The sequence below is a fragment of the Kogia breviceps genome, chromosome 13 (genome assembly GCF_026419965.1).
Source record: "Kogia breviceps isolate mKogBre1 chromosome 13, mKogBre1 haplotype 1, whole genome shotgun sequence".
Lineage (NCBI taxonomy): Eukaryota > Metazoa > Chordata > Mammalia > Artiodactyla > Physeteridae > Kogia > Kogia breviceps.
The window spans coordinates 5892750-5911508 of record NC_081322.1 but is presented as its reverse complement, the minus strand read 5'-3'; the positions used below and the strand labels follow the sequence as shown (position 1 = coordinate 5911508).

The following is an 18759-nucleotide window of genomic DNA, read 5'->3' as shown; positions in this document are numbered from 1 at the left end:
ATAAGAGGAGAAGGGAGCTGCAGGTAGAGGGAATGGGTAGTACAAAGAGCAGGAGCAGGACTACCATCTCCTGGTTTAATTATTAATCTTCTAGAATCATCAGTGAGACCAAGTTCGGCTGGGGTAGAGGGACTGAGGTGAGTAGTAGAAGATGAAGTCAGAAAGGTTTCAGGCATCCAAAAATTGACTATTATCCTGCAGACTATTCTAGGAACTTTGGCTTCTTAATGAGTGAAATGGAATACACCAGAAGTTTTGAGGAGATGAAAGATATACACTGAATTGAATTTTAAGAGAATTATTCTTGCCGCTCTGTGACAGAGGTGGGGGCCAGAATAGAAGACGGGAGATCAGAGAGGAGGCCATTGTAATGATCCCTGTGATAGATGAGGGTGGCAGGAGAGGTGCCAACTACAAGTGAAACTCTTGGGTATATTCTGAAAGAATTTTCTGGAGGGTTTGCTCTATGTTGTGAGACAAAAGAGAGAATTCATGGGTAACTTTAAATTTTTGGATTCAGTACGGAGTGGCCCTTAATTGAGATGGGGAAGACTGTGGGAGAAGGAGGCCACGGAAAGAAAAGATTAGGAGGAATCGGCTTTTGGAAGCATGAAGTGTTAGTTGCCTACAAGACATTCCAGTTAAGGTGTGAAGGAGGCAGTTGGATATACGAGTGAACAGTTGGATGTACAAATTCAGGCCACAAATATAAATTTGGGAGTTAGAGGGATGGCCAGTAAGCCTAAAAATGAGTTTGAAAATTGGGACGTGGAAGATACAAAACCTTCAAGATGTGCAAATATTTATTTTTTCAGTTTCAAAATAGAATATAGTAATATTTACTACGGGTAATTTCAACAGAAAAATACTAGAGAAGTTGTCATTCACATTAACTTCTTAAACATGCATTATAAATAGAGCACCCTGTAATTGTTAAAAATGATAATAACAATGTATTTAGATACATAGAAATGTCCAGAGTAGTGCTTGAAAACATGACTACCTAGAATATTACACAGACGTGCGTACTAAAAAAGTCAAAGATTAATGAAACTCAGTTGAATGGGGAGTAAAACTAATTCATAATTATGATATAACATGCACAAGTCTCTGGGATTGCTTTTGAAAATCACTTAGCAATCTGATTCAAAGGTATCTCCCTCATAAAGTAAAGCTACTAACTGAGAGATTTGGAATGCTATGTAGTAATTAAAAAGACGATTTATATCTAAACGTACTAATATGCAAGGACATTCCCCAAGGAATGTCAGGTTTAAAAAATCAAGTTTCAGAACAGGTTTATATTATAGACCCATTTATATTAAAATTCCAATATGCATATGTAGAAAAAATGTCTTCTTAGCATATAACTCAGGTACTCTAATCAAAAAGCAGTATTTCACAATCAATGTCATTAGCTTAGGATAAAGCAATTCCACACGAGGTAGAAATTTATGGTAAAGTTCCATGTATCCTCTCAGTAGGTTTATTATGTAATACAATGGATTATATATGTAAAATTAAAAACTAGTTGTTAAGCTAAAATATTCATTCTTTATTTAAAAGCTCAAAATCAAAGAAGAATATTTGCTAACAGGAAAATGAATATTTCTCTCTATCAGGCAAACAAAATCATAGTTAAAATGGTGGAATACTATAGACAGTCATAACAAAATGCATATGAAGAGAACCACAATATTAGCCCTCATTATATAATTGTTATTTCTAAAAGTTCTGACCCAAAAAAAAGAGACTGGAAAGAAAACAAAACAGTACATTCTTTTAAAAGATGAAAAAAATTGCCTATGGCCTTGCAGATAATATGATTGCATGCCTGGAAAACACAAGAAAGCCAGCTTACGTGTTGGTTTAGATAGTGTTTAATAAATGTATTAAGCATTTTACCAATGTGTAAAAGTTAGTACTATATTTACATGTGCTGACAATAGCCATTTGGAAAACAAAAAGGAGAAAAGATCCTACTCACAATAGCAACACAGCAGTGAAGCACCTGGCAATAACCTGTGCAAGTATTCTGACAGTACTTTATGAAGAAAGGTTTAAAAGTGTGTATAGGAAAAAGGAGACATAACAAATTGAAAGACCTACTGTGCTTCTAAATTAAAAGAATCACTCGGGCTTCCCTGGTGGCGCAGTGGTTGCGAGTCCGCCTGCCGATGCAGGGGACGCGGGTTCGTGCCCAGGTCCGGGAGGATCCCACGTGCCGCGGAGCGGCTGGGCCCGTGAGCCGTGGCCGCTGCGCCTGCGCGTCCGGAGCCTGTGCTCCGCAACGGGAGAGGCCACAACAGTGAGAGGCCCGCATACCGCAAAAAAAAAAAAAAAAAGAAAGAAAGAATTACTATTACAAAGATGTCAGTTTTCTTCAAATTAATTTATAGATTTAGCAGAAGTTGAAGAACAATGTTCTGAAACTCATGTGGAAATAAAAATGTTTGAGTATAACTAAGACATTTTTGAAGAAAAGATTGCTATTAGAAGACTGATACTATCATAAAAAAATAGAACTTATTATAAAACTAAAATAATTATCTCAGGGCAGTTCCCCAAAATAGAACTATTGATGAATAAAATGGAGTGAAGAGTCTATATATATATATATTTTTAGCAAAACTAGCGTTATGGATCAAATTGTGTCCCCAAGACTCCTCCTTCCTCAAACTATGTTGAAGTCTTAACCTCTAATACCTCAAAATGTGACCTTGTTTGGAAAATGATTCTTTACAGAGCAATCAAATTGAAATGAAGTCATTAGGGTGAGCCCTAATCCCATATGACTGGTGTCCTTCTAAAAAGTAGACATTTATTTTTAGAGAGACATAGACACATAATGAAGGAAGATGATGTGAAGACACAGGGAGAGTGCATTTGAAGATGAAGGATTGGGACATGTCTCTGCAAGCCAGGAAACACCAAAGATCGCAGGCACAATATCTGAAACTCGGAAAAAGTAAGGAAGGATGCTACTCTACAGGTTTCAAAGGGAACATTGCCCTCATGACAACTTGATTTTGAATTCCTAGCCTCCAGAACTGTGAGACAAGAAATTTCTGTTCTTTTAAGCCTCTCATTTTGTGATACTTTGTTATGGCGGCTTTCAGAAACTAATGCAATTCGTATATATTCGAATTTTATAGTATATAAGGATGACATCAAATTCTGGGAAGGAAAAGAAAAATTATCCACAAATGCCATTGGAAAAATAGGTTAGTTACTTGGAAAAAAATATATCCTGAGGGATTTAAAAATAAAGAGGAATATTGAAGCATAAAATTCTAATGTGAAATGACAAATATATGAATATTAGAACATTTCTAAAGCCTTAATCAAAGGGAAAAATCATAAAGAAATAATATTAGGTTAAAGTATATGAAATTGCCATTTCATGAGTTAAAAATGGTCAAATATTGGTCGTTAGATGTGTTATGTGCTCCAACTAAATGTATTTGATAATATTGAGAAGTAAAATTCTTATTTGCCAAAAGCACCATTAACAAAAGTCAAGTCCAATAACAGACTAAAAATGTATTGATTATATGTCATACTGGAGAGACAGTATGAATTAGGAGGCCAACTTCAAATTCCTACTTCACCAAGAGTGTGAAAGGTATTTAATATGTAAATTTTGATACCTTCCTTTTAATATAATGATGATAAAATACAAATTTCCATGCTATTTTAGCAATTAGGGATTACATATAAGAAAAAATGCATACCTTAAATATAAGGTGTTTCTTAAATATCAGATAGCCATTAAATTTTATTACTTATATAGGTGAATATTTTATATGTTGATATTCATGTATTTTAACTATGGAAAATATATATACGTGTATCACGTATATATGTATATATTTTGTGAAGAAAGTGGCAGTTAAAACTGCAAAACTTCAATAAAGAAAGCAGAATAAATACAAAAAAATCACTAACACATATGAAAATACATTTTGCTATTTTACTATTCAAAAAATAACAAATTTTCAAATTACTATAGCTTTAAAATAAGCAATATTCTTCTGGGCTAGATTGTCGTAAAAATAGCCATTTATATGCAAAATGGTAAAGTATAAATTAGTACAGATTATTACAATGGCAATTTGAAAATCTGTATAAATTGCTTACAAATTTTTCTAAAGTTAATGATGATGATTTATACTGTTAAAAGGGAATTTTACAAAAATTTTATATTATTAACCCAAGAATTTTTTACTAAGATTTAATCTTAAGGACATAAACTTGGTAGATAACTTACTTATAAACATGCTAAACATCACATTATTTATTATGAGCATTGTCCAGCCATAGAGTTAAGCAGAGTAAGGCATATCTATGAAATGGAATACTATACAGCCAATAAATTTAATCATTTGTTCAATATTTATTATCTACTATGTATCAGACACTGTTAATTGAGCAGTGAACAAAACAAAGACCACTTTCTCCCAGATTTTGTGGGGTGTGTGTCTGTGAGTGTGTGTGTAAGATGAAGGAAAAATAGATATTAAGGAAATAAATATATATGACAAGAAGTATGAAGAAAACCAAGTAAAGTGGGAAGATAGTGAAGGACTGAGGGGCTTTACTTACATGTGCTGGTTAGGAATATCCTTTCCTATAAGGTGGTATTAGAACAGACACTTGAATGAAATTAGGAAGAAAACCATTTACACCAAAGGGAAGGGTGCTGTGGGCAGAGGCGTGGCAAAGACAAAGAACCCCAAAGAGGGTCAGACTTGGCAAGTAATAGGAAGAGAAAGGAGACCCACGTGGCAAGTGGAATGAAAGAGGGAAATTGGAAGGCAATGAGGTCCCAAGGTGAGCCAAGATCATTCAGCCCTTGGCAAGAGAGAAATCCACTGGTGAATAAGTTTTGGTCACAGAAGTGATGCAATACTAAGGAAAAACCTTGAAAATATAAAACCAAATATAAAAAAAAACTTTAAAAAATATATATACATATATACACACACACAAAATTATCTCAACTACATGTACGTATATAGAAAGGAGCCTGGTAGTAAATATGTCAAAGGTACCAGGGGTTTTGAATGATAGTGAGAAAACGGATGTTTTTTGTTTTTTTCTTTTTCACATGCTTCTGAATTTTCCAAAAATTTTATATACAGAAAGCAAAACTGTTATAGACTAAAGCAAATGTTTAAAACCAGAAATGTGTATCCATGTACAGTAAATAACTGTTAAAATGTTTAGAGAAAATCTTTATTAATTTCAATCTTTGTATTGATCATTTGTCTCTTAACCCTCAAAGTCATTTCTTACAGATTGCCACATACCATTTTTATTATTTTTTCTCTTTTATTTACAGTTTTCTTATTTTTATGTATTTCTACCATTCCTCCTCAACAACTTGTCTTCATGGTTTAGTAAAATAAAGTCAGATCATATCAATAAGTGGATATGTAGCTTAAAAGTAGATTTGTTTCTCTTGCTCTCCTACCCCTATATTGCCCTTCCGCATTCCCCTCTCCTTACTGATAACCAGGAGTAAGAGATACAAAGTATTAGGTATAAAATAAGCTACAAGGATATATTATACAAAACACGGAATATACCCAATATTTTATAATAACTATAAATGAAATATAATCTTTAAGAATTGTGAATCACTAGATTGCACACCTGTAACATATAATATTGTACAGCAACTATACTTCAATTAAAAAAATGCTTCGGCCCCCCCAGAAAAAAAATAGATTTATTTCTAAACTGTTGAGTAAAACCCTTCACAGAGGTACAACTTATTAGTATAGCTTCCTTCCTTTGAGGCATAAAAATATGAATTGCAACCCCAGGTGACACACAGCCTCATCATTCATCAGATACATTCTAATATTAACTATAATGTAAATGTTCTCTTTAGATGTTGGGTGGCCTAGCCTATACAATTTGCCAATAGAGCTATTGATCAGAATCTATAAAATAAAAATAAAAACTTTGTACATTTGTTAGTATCTGGCATAGAAAGTGTCTGGAGGGTGGAGACCATGGCTGTGCCTTTCTGAATATTTCAGTAGGATACTGTTCCTACTCTTTGACTCCATTAAAGCACTTTAAAGTTGAAAATTGTCCAGGACTATTTCCAGGCACTTTGAATTACCTAATTGAACCAATTTTTTAAAATGTATATAATACAAACATTAAGTATGTAACTTTGGTGTAAGCAAGGGCATATATATGTGTGTGTGTGTGTGTGTGTGTGTGTGTGTGTGTGTGTGTGTGCGTGCGCGCATGCGCGCATGTGTGTATAAAAACTTTTAAGTTCAAAGTATGTAAAACTTCTGGTTGAATTTTAGAAAATGAAACATAAAATACAAAATGCAAAGCAAGTTTTTCTGTTCACCATTGGATCTGCATCTTACAAAGCCTCCTTAAAATGTATGCCTATTGCATTTCCACACAGTGTTCTTATCATATGGGAGATATGAGCTTACTCTGAATGGAGGTTGTGAATTTATTTCTTCTTTGTCAAGGTCATAGAAGGCAGAGAGAGAGAGGAAAAAGGAAAGCAAAGGGATTCACATATACAGTAGGAATAATTCCAGGCTCCTTAAGAATAGATTCATCAAATCAATGTGTTGTTTACCTTAAACTTGCACAATGTTATAAGTCAATTATATCTCAATGGAGAAAAAAATTAATGGACTTACAAGCTAAAATACAAGTTTGTTTCTTTTTACAGTTGAAAACTTGTCTATATCCAGTTCTTACATCTTTTCCTTTCTTTGACATCAAATTTTACAGAAAGACTCAATTGTTCTCACTATGATGAGAGGTATAAACATCTATATAGGTCTCTGTCACTATTGCTATCTATACTTGCTAGGAGATCTTGAAACATTTTCTCCATATCTCTTTGTGAATTCATCCATGAGAAGAACCAGACAGTACAACTCTAAAAAAGCTTTGCACGTAGAAAAATTTATTTGTCTTTAATCTTTTACTTTTTTTAAACAGCCAGCAAAACTCAGCTAAAGACCTATCCTGCTCTGATGCACTAACGAATCACATACAGAGCCCTGGAGCGCACTTGCTTCCCTGTAGCTAGCAAAATGTATTAACTTATGTCTAACATTATCTAATGAAGCACTTCCACTGGTGACTAAAAGTAGCAGAGTCCCTCTCATGAGAGCCACGTTACAAAATGGAAATGCCAGCCTTGAGAAATGGCCACTACTCTGATCCAAAAAGGAGCCCTTAATGAGTAATGTTCACAGGAGAAACAAACATGAAAACTTCTGCAAAAGTAACTTCCAATGTCATTCAACCAACAGAGCAAAGATCATAAAGATCATGAAAAAACAACAGAGAAGTAGTGACTTAGCATGTCAATGAAACACTCCATGTCAATGAAAGACTCTAATGGAATATATACCCATTTCCTTCACTTTCACATGATAAAATTTAAAACTTGGAAGAACTTATTCTTCACTTAGAAAAGAAGCAGTTTCTCTAAATATAATCATTTGCTTACCAAACAATGACAGTGTGTGTTTATTCTTTGCTGCAGGGAGCTACTCTTTCTTCTTGCTTTTTAAAACCTTTCGTTGGGATGGATGAGGTGAAGCAAGTGGAAAGAAGGTGGAACCCTCCATCACCACTGAGAGTAAGATGAACTGTTCTGACCTGATCGTTCCCATACTTAAACCTCTTCAGCTCATCTTCAACTCCTGAGAAATGCCATTCAAGATCATTCAAATCATTCAAGTCTTTCACCTACAGAATAATACAGTTGATTGAAGCAATGATCTTCAAACTTTTATGTTGCAGAGCCCTAATAGTAAATATTTGAAATACATCCTCATAAGTATATATTTCTTTATAATTATATGCATATAATAGCTAATATGTTATTCATATTACAGAATATTCACCACAATGTGAGATTAAAATGAACACAAATAGAAGCTCCAGTATTTTTCTGACACTGGCCTTCATAGGTCCTATTGTGTACTCCTGAGGAGTTTGTGAACCCACTTTGGTGATCTCTGGACTAAAGAGTGTTGTTAATAAAGTCAAGGTCACAGTTTTGATAGCTCTTTCTGCCAGTTAATACCTTCTTATATATAGCAACAGACTATGTATGCCCTTCATCTAAGTCAGGCATCTTCAAAATGTACAATTGAATCAGAATACCTTGGGATTTGAAAGGATTTTAATGGTGTAACCATATAACCTTCGAGATGTAGTATGTATGGAATAGCACAGGATCAGTGTAAATTTATCTCCACAGCTGAAAAACAGATAATGTACAGTGCCTCCGAAATGCATGCATTGTCTTCATACATGAATCATTACGCAGTGGTTCAAAGTTCACTTTAAGCCTTTATCTCTTACTTTAAAAACCCTCCCCTCCAGCTAGCTATTTGACTTACCTTTTACAACCATATCATAAGCCTCTTTCCTGGCTTCAAACTTTCCCTTGAGCCAATAACTTACCTGGAAATTTCCCCTCTTACTTTTCTGACTACGTGAGCACTGCTATACCATTAGAATTCTCATTCTTCCCCGATTACTTCATTAGTCCTCTTTCTTTCACTTTTCTTCTGAGTTTCAGTATTGTGTGTCCAGTTCTCTATTGGACAATGTCACCTCATCGTAGCTCAGGCTGCCATGAAAAATACCATCAACTGTATAACTTAACAGCAGAAATTTATTTCCTCACAGTTCTAGAGGCTGGAAATCCAACATCAGGATGCCAGCAGAGTTGAATATGGCAATGGCTCTCTTTCCTGGCCAACTTTTCACTGTGTCCTCACATGACAGAGAGGGAAAGCGCTCAGGTTCTCTGGAGTCACTTCTTATAATGGCACTAAGGCCAAATTGGGAGGTAGGGCTTCAACATGCAAGTTTTGAGGAAACACAATTCAGTCCAAAGCATTCCACCCCTGGCTCAGCAGAATTCATGTCTTTTTCACATGCAAGATACAATAATTTCTTCACAACAGCCCCAAGAGTCTTAACTTGTCCCAGGATTATCCCAAGTCTCATCTAAATAAGATATGGGTGAAACTCAAGGTATGATTTATCCTGAGGCAAAATTCTTCTCCAGCTATGAATCTGAGAAACCACCTAAGTTATGTTCTTCCAAACTGCAAAGGTGGAACAGACATCGAAAAGGTGGAACAGACATCTTTCCCATTCCAAAGGGGAGGAATCATAAGGAAAAAGGGATGATGGGTCCTGAGCAAGCCCGCAATTTAGCAAGACAAGTTCCACTGGATCTTAGGACTCAAGAATAATCCTCTTTGCCTCCGTGTCCCACGGGGGCATACGTGTCACCCTCAAGTCTCTGCCTGGAAGTCCTGACCCCACAGCTCTGCAGGAAGGTCCCACATGTCTTCAATTAATTGAATGAGGCCCACCCACATTAGGGAGGGCAATCTGCTTTCCTCAGCTGACAAATTAAAATGTTAATCTCATCCCCAAACACCCTCACAGACACACCTAAGAATAAAGTTTGACCAAATGTCTAATGTCTGGGTACCCCATGACCCAGTCAAGTTGACACATAAATTTAAGTATCACACACCTGATGTCCCAAGTGACTGCTGACTGGATACAGTTACACGTTAGAAAGTCATAGTTTCTGTTGAAGATAGATGAGAAAATCCAGAGCAGGAGGCTCCTACGTCCTTCCCAATCCACCCTGGATTACAGTAATATCCTTCACTCAGCCGTATGACACTGGTCATTAGTTCAAATTCTAACGTTTCTCATCTCATCATTCTCAACCTCTTCCTTCAGAAGCTCAGCTTTGGCTTTGCCCGCCTCTCTGTTCCCCTGGCAGGCCTAGACCTGGCATCTGCTTAGGTTCATGTTGGCCCTTCCTTGATAACGCTTCTGCTTCTTAAGTACTGGCCCCTTGGTGGTCACACGATGACCTCACCTGCCCACCTGCAAGAAAGGTTGAAGAGTATTGCATTGTTAGAAGATTTGGCTGTTTAACTGATCTGTTACTTTTTTCTTTCCAGGATTTTAGAGGTTATCATATTTTATGCATTTCCCCATCAACTGTATTATAATGCTGTGGTCTACAAAATGCTAAATAGTGATGTCTGATTTTACATCCCAAGTATTTTTCAGTATGTACATTATTTGCCACCCTTTCCACCACTAATATAGCTCAGTCTTTTAATATCTGGGAAGCTGCCTCTGAAGGAACACCTCAGGTGGATCCTTAATTCCAAGATTTCGCTCTCAGTTGTGAATGACCAGAAATTCTGTTTCATCAAGGACTGAGAATCAATCAGTCTCTCTCAGATAAATTCCAGCTAAGCAAGCTCAAGGGACAGATGTACAAAATTGTAATTAAAATATATTCATTTATAATTAAAGAAACCTCTTTCAATTAGACTAAATGTCTACATTTCATAGTTAGCATGGTCTCTCCCTGTGGAACAGCTACAGGGGTAGTCAGATTAAGATCTGAAGATAGCTGGATTATTACAATATCAGAACACCAGGAAAGAGACCATCTAGAAGTGTCTTCAGCAAAGATAATTAGAGGTTTTCTCTCTTGCTCTGGTGATAGATCTTCCCTGGGGGGCAAATATTCATATTTTTGAGGGAGAATATTCTTTCCATGGATAATCACATGGCAGGATGACCAAATAGCCTCTCAGAAATTTCTTTCATTCTGTATATACTCTTTTGTTCACATATTTTTTAAGGTTAATACAATACGTTTGACTGCAGTATATTTTTCATTAATTTAATGAGACTTCATTTTATAGTAACGTTTTTATTGCCAAAGTTGAAATATCACTAGAAATAGAAGATCGGGTGTTTTAAATGATAATGGTGAAAATCACAGTGAGACAAAAATCTCTGGACCATCTCTTGTTTTATAGATGGGATTATATATAATTTAGTTTGTTTTTAATTTACATACAGAACTTTAACAGCGTGGGTTTATATTCTTTAGCAATATATTATTTTTAATTAACTTTTAAAGGAAGGAAAATATACTTTAAAAACCAGATCAGAGAAGAGTAAGTTTATATTCTCTTAAAATTTTGGTTGCTCACATGAGTGTCTCACTTGAAAAAATAGACAGATATCTTCATAAAGAAGGCTGTGGATATCTCTACAGATAGAACCAGTACTTTCCTTTGAAAACCGGTCTTCCTCTGTTCCAGAATATAAAGCATGAATGATTAAGCCCCCAAAGTTCTACAGACATAGAGTATGGAAGTATCGCTTTACTTTTAGAATATTTTCATATATATATATGGCAGTTCAATGAAATAAGTTAAACATTTCCCACAAAATAAGCAAGCTTAATAAATAGTTTCTCTGTGAGTATACCTGAAAAAATATGTCATGAAATATGTTCCTCAATTATATTCGACATTCCAAACTAATTTAATTTTAGAAGACATCTCCCCAAAATGATATATTAAATGAGGTTGACCTTGAGCCATTCTTTCTGAAGTTAGAAAACAGGCCAACTTATCTATTGAACTGACTCCCATGTTTGACAACCAGTGTAAACAATAGTAACCTATTTCTATTTTCTAAGAGATGGAGAGAAAAAGATCAGAGAGTTGAGATTTGGGAAGGATGGAGGGAGAAGAGGCATCCACCCAAATCGTATGTCAGAGGTTTCAGGCTTTTAAGCATCTATGAAAAGGAAGAGGACCTAGAGCAAAATTCTATTCTCCGGACATGAAATAATCATCTAATCTGTCAAGGCTTTTTGACAAAGCTTGACTTTGAATTCATTTAGTAGGAATCTAACACGAAGAGGTAACAAAGACAAACTAATTGCCCGGGAGTGAATCGTCCATGAAAAAACAGTGCTTACATTTTCATAATGGCAAAGAAACGTATAGAGGAGATTTACTTAATTTGATTAATTTTGTTTAATTGTACTAAATTAAGTAGACCTTTCTGGGCAAAATATCAAAGGATCACCAGACTAAAATACACAAGATATTTATTCTTCAATTATTACCTCTCATGTAAACAGAAATTCACTTGTAATAGACACTTTCCTCATCTTGAACATAAGGAAAGGGATGTACAATTATTATTGATAGGAAATTACTTTTTATCCTGGCACAGAGGAAGTAAATTTTTTAACAAATAGAAAAACTGAATATTGGTTAAATTAGGTACCATTTTTTTAGCCACCTGCTAAGCTTACATATATTACTATGGCCGTTCACAGTGGGGTCACATTCACTAAACAAGGAAAGAACAAAGCTACAGCTTGCTATAACCCCATTAATAGGAAATTATAGGAGAACTTCTCTGTTAAGCCATCTGAGATGGAGTTTCACAAGCTCTTCATGCAACAGGATGTCATGAACAGAATCTTTAAATTGTTTCCTATTCTTTAAACTATAGCTCACATATTTATTGTCATGAAGATCAAAACTAGCTCTTTTTAAAGAATTTACCCCTCCTCTCCATCCTCCCTCTCCCCTGCCCCCACCAGTGATGTCTAAGAATTTCCCTTGTTACTGCATCACCGGTGCTGGAGGCGAATATTTTGGCCCTTCTTCTCTGCCTTCATTCCTTGCCATTGCGGTGCTGGTACTGTTACTGTGTCTACTGTCATGGGCACCACTGCCTCTATTGATGACAACTCCTGATGTGCTACTCCTGCTTCCTTCTGAGCAACCCCCTGCCGCTGAGGCTGGAGTTCCTCATTGCCACCCCTAATTGAGCTGCTCAAGGAATTGGCTGCTTATTGGAATACTAGTGTTTGTCATTGCAGTTGCAAACCTTTGGAAAGTGGATGCTTGGGGAGGTGTGTGGTCTACACCTGCCTTCTTCTGAAAAGGTACAACTTTTCCCTCTAATGACATCGCCACAGTCTATCACAAGAAAATGCCTCTGAGTCTCTGCCCACATCCCCCGAGTTCCCAAAGAGAAGGAAGCCCAACCTCATGCAACGCCAAAGTTCACATTGTTCCTGTCCCAGCATAAACTGCTTATCAGGACAGAATGTTGCTTATGATGCAATGGTTGCAATTAAAAATTCACAATGTGATGTAGTTATTACATTCTTTTTAATGAAGCCTTGGCTATTCGAAGTGCATGCTCAGAGTTCATATGTGAAGACCCACTGTGACGTTTTAAGATGGGAGCTGAGTATATTCTGTAATAATTCATAAACATTTTATTTCATGAATTAGCATGTAAATAGAGGGTCTCACAGAATACACTTATGTATATGTGCCATGGGAGAATGGCACATTGAAAAGTATTTTTGGGTATATTTCAGCAACTTCAATCCCATCTTCATTGGCCCTTTGATCTTGATGTCCCAAGAATACAGAGATAATCTTCTCCAACATGGGAAACTAAGAGTAAATAAATAATGAGTCTATTGAAGTTCAATTAAACAGATAATCCAACAGTGTGTGTTTTGTTAAGAAGTATCCAGCTTCTTAGGGAACCATATCAAGAAGGCTTTGTTGTTGTAAGAATGTGACAGCAGTCCCCTGAGGACTGCAGTCATAGTGGTTAGCCTGAAGCCAATATTTTTCTTATGCTATAACTTATGGCATTATATTTTCTTTCATAATTGGAAGGTGGAAAAGCTTTAAGATCTTGAATTTAGGATGTTTTCAAATTTCATATCTTTTGGAATACATAAATTTAAAACCTAAGAAGAGGCCTCTCTTGTTCCAAGGGAATAAACTTACTATTGAGGCATTAACATTACTCTGTAGTTTGGTGTTGGCAAAAAATGCAATTGCTAAGTGGCTCAACTTGATCAAATCTAGCTTAGTTACATCAATATAAGAATGTGAGAATATATGAAGTTAATTGGTGATGATTCTGAGCCAGCTACTGGATTTCTACACCCAGTCGTCTGCAGGGCTCACCCGTGCACCTGCCAGATGTGACTTCCTCTGCATGGCCACAGAGAAGTTAAAGTTGGGCCATGACAGTAGCTTAAAGATCTAGTTGCTCATCCAGAGCAAACCATGATGAGAATCATTCCTTAAGTATCAGCTGAACTGTGGTTATTCAAGATGGACAGGGGAGACATGGTTTTAAGTTTTAGATGGAGCTTCCAAAGCGTGGATGTGTGGGGCTATAATAAGTGAAGAATTAGTTCAATGAGGCTTCATCATCATTATGGCCTCAGCCCTACCATTTGATCAAGACAGCCTTCAACAAATCTGATCTTCAGAAAGAAGCATCATTTACTGTGATGGAAGGATGAAAGGGAGAGGACATGAAGGGTAGAAGACACTTTCCTAGTTGGGGGTATGTGATATATTCCTGTCTGTGTGGAATGCCATTTTCCTCTTTCAACCACCTCTCTTTGCTTCTCCCCTGCACCCCACTATTTGTAGTGGTAAGAAACTAAGCCTGGACATTCTTTCAGTTTAGCAGACATTCATTATGCACCCACTGTGTGTTATCTCAGACTGAAAATACATAGCAGTTCACTTAATGTTTCAGTTTTGCTTTACTGATACCTGCTCAATTCTTGGTGAAGAATTCAGGAGCAACAATATTGTTGTGTGTACATTTCTAGCTTGAAGCAATTTACTGCTATGACTCTATATATTTTTAGTATTTCTTTTTAAAAAGAGCAAATAGAAGTTAGAAGGAATTTGTAGGAAGGCTGCTTTCCATTTCACCTTCTATCCCTTAAACAAAAAAAGGCATGAAATCATTATTCTGTGATTTTCTTTAAACATTTTCTCTTTTAGGATTTTAATTTTTCAGTTTTGATACGTGACACTTAGTCTCAACATGATTGCGAATATGTCACATGACAACAAGAAGTTTGCTTATTTATTCATTTACGTACATTAAATAAGATCAAAAAATGAAGCTTGAATGACTTTATGGAAATTTCTAGGCCATATATGAGTGTGTATATGGAAGTAGGATAGGGAAAGCCTCATATCCTTTTTAAGGGCCTAAAAGTTTAGATTCTTTGTCATTCTTTATGTTAAAAAGCAAATATTTTGTTTATTTCTTCGAAGCAAACTTGTATCGCTATGCTTAACTTATACATGCCTCATCACCTTAGCAGCCCCTTATAAATTATAACTATGAGAAGAGAGACCTTACAGCCTGGCCTGACCTCAATAGGAGATAATAACTATGGAACCCTTTGTATGGTTCCCACAGTTTGATTACACAACAGTGGGATGGTAGTAGCTTTGGATAAAAACTTTTTTTCAAGGTAAACTCCCCCATTACAGAACTAATTGCAAAAATATTTTAAGTTGGTAATCTAGACAATTACACACCTTCTCAGCTTGAATTTGTAGTCATGGCCTTGGCAAATTTACAAGGTAAACAGAAAAACGTTAAAATTTTGGCATAATATGCTTATTAAAACGTACTTTTCCTTAACAGTAATATGCTGGGCCTCAATTTTCATTTATTCTTTGTCTTCAAAAAACTAGCACACACAGACCTCATAATGTGATGAGAACAAGGCAAAAAAAAGTTATAACTAATGGATAAGATTCTTAACACATCCAATTTCCTCTCACTGCCTCTCTGCACTAGCCATCAGAGTACAAGAGTTGCTATATTTAATAATCACAGTTTGGGAAAGATGATGGTGGTTGTGTTGTCATTCTTTTAAGATCTTGAACACATGAGTCATTTAAAAATTAAAGGATAATTTGAATACTTGCGGGAATTTAGGTAGTTGGGAAATGGTTGATATTAAGAAGATTGGCAAGGGGAAATACATCATTTAAGTCATTGACTGAGATCATTTTAACTTTCTAAACTGCAAGCTGTATAGAAGAGCCCCGTACTTATCCACTCAGAAAGGTAATGTTGACATGAATGCACCTAAAACAACCCACAGGGAACTAAACAGTAACTACGTAAGAGCCTTAGTTAGCAGGTCCTTTTTACAGTAGTACATTTTTTTAAACTTTTTATTTTATATTGGAGTATAGCTGATTAACAATGTTGTGTTAGTTTCAGGAGTACAACAAATTGATTCAGTTACACATATAAATGTATCTATTTTTTTCAAATTCTTTTCCCACTTAGGTTGTTATATAATATTGAGCAGAGTTTCCTGTGCTGTACAGTAGGTTCTTGTTTGTTATCTATTTAAAATATAGAAGTGTGTACATGTCCATCCCAAACTCCTAATCTATCCCTTCCCCCCACCCTTCCCTCTTGGTAATCATAAGTTCATTTGCTAAATCTTTGAGTCTGTTTCTGTAGTACTGTACAGTTCCTGGTGTTACTGGAAAACTATTTCTTTTTAAAAATAAGGAACTAGAGTTCATTCTACGCTACTGGCCCCAGTCAGTACATTAATTGAGCTATCAACTGCTGGAATCCATTCCAAGCTAAACTATATTTAAAAATTAAAACATAATAAAAGAAGAGAAAGAAAATTGCCATTCTCACACTTCCAGATCATATTAGAAAAATATATTCTTCCCTGATTCTCCAAATACTGTACTTCTTTGTGTATTATTTTGTGACAAGTAGTTCAGTTTGCATCGGTCAGTTGCTGTTTAATGGGCACTGATGCCCCCTGTGACACATTACTGTTTAGGGGTTGGAAGACCTAATCCAAAAGCCTCATCCACACTTCTCCTGAAATTACGCTAAGATATTGTTACTGATAACTGAGTCACCATAGGAATACACAAATATCAGAGAGAAGGAGAAAAGGAGAGAGAAATAGGAGAGGATTGAGAAACAAGACAATATAGGCTATAATGTTGAGCCCACAGGCTATGTTTTCTAGGGAAGGGTAAAGTTGCTGAAAAGCTGAATTTATGAAAAAAGGCACAGCTTAGTATTTCCCCTACACTCTCTTCCTTCTTTCTTTTAGGTTAAATAAAAAGAAGATAAAAGATAGTCTATCTGAATTTTTGTTTGTTTTTCTTTTGGTTTGCTTTGGTCAGACGTGAAAAACATGACACATCCCTGCTTTTCTAGGCAGTATTCTATAGATTCTCCAACTTAAGTAGCAAGTACACAATAGACACATGGAAATAAAGACAAATAATCCTTTGCAGTGACCAAGGAGTTCTCACATCAAAGCATTGAAAAATATATTCCCGACTAATATACTAGTCCCCCCTGCCATTGTTCATAGACCAAATGAGGCACTGGCCTAACACTATCCTAAACTAGTTAAGCCTTCAGACTCCCCAGTTGGACATCTTGATAGTAGTGCAATAAACCAGAAGCCTGAGTAGAAGCTGGAGATGGCAATTCTACCCCTCCGAACAAATTTTTGTGAAGGGCCCACACAGCACTGCTTAAGTCAGTGGTTCTCAAACTGTGATCTCTGGACTGAGAGCATCAGTATCGGCTGAAACTTGTTAGACATGCAAATTCTCACGTCCCACCCCAGCTCTACTAAACCAGAACCTCTGAGTTTTAACCAGCCTCCGTGTGGTTTTGATGCAGGTTCAAGGGTTAGAACCACTGGCCTAAGTCACGCAAGGCTGATAATAAATGACTTGTTATTATACAAAAGACGACTGTGCTTATGTGCTCAAAAACTGCCTTTGAATACGGTCTCAAAAGAGAAATTTTTTCAATGACATGAGCAATGAGGAAATTGAGGACCAGGTGGTAGAGATTTAGTCTGATGCACAAATGTCAAAGAGAGGTCATCAGAGGAGAAATGGGAGAAATAAGATGGCAATGGAGACCACTCAACACTAACAGGGAGAAATGAAAAAAAAGACATAAGGTAAAAATGAGTATTGATTTTCCTTCCTTCCTGATTAAATCCTTCAAGTGGAGAGTTTACCTGTGCCTATGGACATTCTACAGTTGGGAGACCTCACCTGAGACACATTGGAGGGTTTGCCTTTCTGCCTCTGAGGTGCTTTGTGTGTTATATGGCCGGGCTAGCTAGTCCTACTATGGGTTAAGGCCTTGAGAAAATTTTCAGAAGACATAAGCCTTGTGCCCCAACTTGAAAGGCAAGTGTATTCCATAGGCTTACTGGCCAGACCAAGCTGAATGGAGCACACCGGTTGCAGGTGGGGTGAAAAAGCTTTTGAACACGGCGGCCTCTAAGGAATAGTCATTGCCTATATGCAAGCCACAAAGTGCTGAATAAGTATGTTTGATAGTATTCTCTTAATTAAACACTTTAACATGAAGGCAGGGTGAATAGGTCCCCCAAATATACAGTATTTCTGGAAGAAGTTGTAAAAGGCAATACATGAACTTCACAAAATTATCTGAAAATCATTGCTTGTAGAAAATATACATAAAATATATAGGTGGTTAAAAATTTCATAAAAATAAAAAGTGTGACTACCTCAAAATATACACTAGTTATTTGAACGTATGTGTTTTGGTATGTTTGTTGCATAGTTACTCTAATTCTTTACCTCTCTCTACAGATTCTCTACTTCGCAGAATCTTTTTTTCTGACAAATGAGCTTTTGTGCATTGATTTCTTTTTTGAAAAATTCTCCTTTTACTAGAAAAGGAGAGACGTCTTCAGATTAAGAAAAATGTTTTTAAATGAAAACATCAACAAAATAAAACAGGAACCAAAAACTATGTGATGGATTTCCAATGCAGAAAGGTTAAAATGTTGCAAGTTTAAGAAAAACATGCAAAAAAGATTAAGCTAAGATTGGTACTTGGTTAATGAACTGTGAAGACTCCCTTAGCAGAGAAAATTGAAGAAGTAATGGTGTTAAAATTGTTCCTAGAGTCCTGACAGGAGGGCTTCAAGCAGTGCTTAATTGCCAGGCTCCAGAGGGAAGTAAAACAGGCAGC

At 36.1% G+C, this 18759-nt stretch overlaps 1 long non-coding RNA gene across 1 annotated transcript in view; it reads right to left on the bottom strand.

Moving 5' to 3' along the window:
- The window catches only part of LOC136792417 (uncharacterized), a 342612-nt gene that overhangs the window by 745 nt on the left and 323108 nt on the right, over positions 1-18759 (bottom strand). The gene's annotated exons all lie outside the window — the stretch shown is intronic.